The sequence below is a fragment of the Octopus bimaculoides genome, chromosome 20 (genome assembly GCF_001194135.2).
Source record: "Octopus bimaculoides isolate UCB-OBI-ISO-001 chromosome 20, ASM119413v2, whole genome shotgun sequence".
NCBI classification, from domain to species: domain Eukaryota; kingdom Metazoa; phylum Mollusca; class Cephalopoda; order Octopoda; family Octopodidae; genus Octopus; species Octopus bimaculoides.
The window spans coordinates 42,457,041-42,458,337 of record NC_069000.1 but is presented as its reverse complement, the minus strand read 5'-3'; the positions used below and the strand labels follow the sequence as shown (position 1 = coordinate 42,458,337).

At 42.0% G+C, this 1,297-nt stretch overlaps 1 protein-coding gene across 1 annotated transcript in view; it reads right to left on the bottom strand.

Moving 5' to 3' along the window:
- Positions 1-1,297, bottom strand: part of LOC106881682 (aurora kinase B) — a 32,224-nt gene that overhangs the window by 12,206 nt on the left and 18,721 nt on the right. The gene's annotated exons all lie outside the window — the stretch shown is intronic.

The window sequence follows — 1,297 nt, the reverse complement described above, 5'->3', positions numbered from 1 at the left end:
GTTTGCTGCCTTTTGCCCATTCTATAATAATTTCTTACACAGAGGCGCAGGAGTGGCTGTGTAGTAAGTAGCTTGCTTACCAACCACATGGTTCCGGGTTCAGTCCCACTGCGTGGCACCTTGGGCAAGTGTCTTCTATAGCCTCGGGCCAACCAAAGCCTTGTGAGTGGATTTGGTAGACGGAAACTGAAAGAAGCCCGTCACTATGTGTATATATATATATGTGTGTGTGTTTGTGTGTCTACGTTTGTCCCCCCAACATCGCTTGACAACCGATGCTGGTGTGTTTATGTCCCCGTAACTTAGCGGTTTGGCCAAAGATATTGACAGAATAAGTACTAGGCTTACGAAAAATAGGGCATCCAGCTGTAGAAACTTTGCCAGATCAGATTGGAGCCTGGTGTAGCCTTCTGGCTTGCCAGCCCTCAGACAAACCGTCCAACCCATGCCAGCACGGAAAAACAGACGTTAAACAACAATGATGATGATATTGTCACTGGTTAGACAGCAATACAAATACCAAAACAAAAGAAAGAAAACAAAAAAAAAACAAAACAAACACCATACATTCTATAAAATAGGCCAACAACAACATGGCTCCTTAGGATGCTCTTTAAATCTTGTGTGATCAAGATCAAAGTGTACTTGTTTAAGTACGGGGTCAATAAAATAAACGCCAGTCAAGTACTGGGGTCAATGTAATCAAGTACTGCTGGCCCTGAGCCAAAATTTGAAACCATTATTACCAGGGCTGTAGAGTTGAAACAAAAAACTGACTGACTCCTATACCTCCCTATGTATTTAAGTGATTGTGGCCAATGTATCTCAAAGCATATGCATACACTTGCACTGAGTACACCTATATGTTATGACTCATCATCATATATCATCTAACATCTGCTTTCCATGCTGGCATGGGTTGGACGGTTTGACTGAGGGCTGGCGAGGCCGAAGGCTGCACCAGGCTCCAATCTGATCTGGCAGAGTTTCTACAGCTGGATGCCCTTCCTAATGCCAACTGGTTTATATTAAAGAATAAAGATATTGTGAGTCAAAGTCGGTATAATTTTACTGATTCCAGCTACCCCTTAATTGTTTCAGACTCCACAGCCCTATTTCTATAAACAATTATTATTATTATTACTAGAAACGTCAAAGGCAGCAAACTGGCAGAACTGGTAGCATGCTGGGCAAAATGGTTAACAGTATTTAGGTTCTTTAGGTTCTGAGTTCAAATTCCACCAATGTCTACTTTGCCTTTCATCCTTTTGGGGTTGATGAAATAAGTACCAGTTAC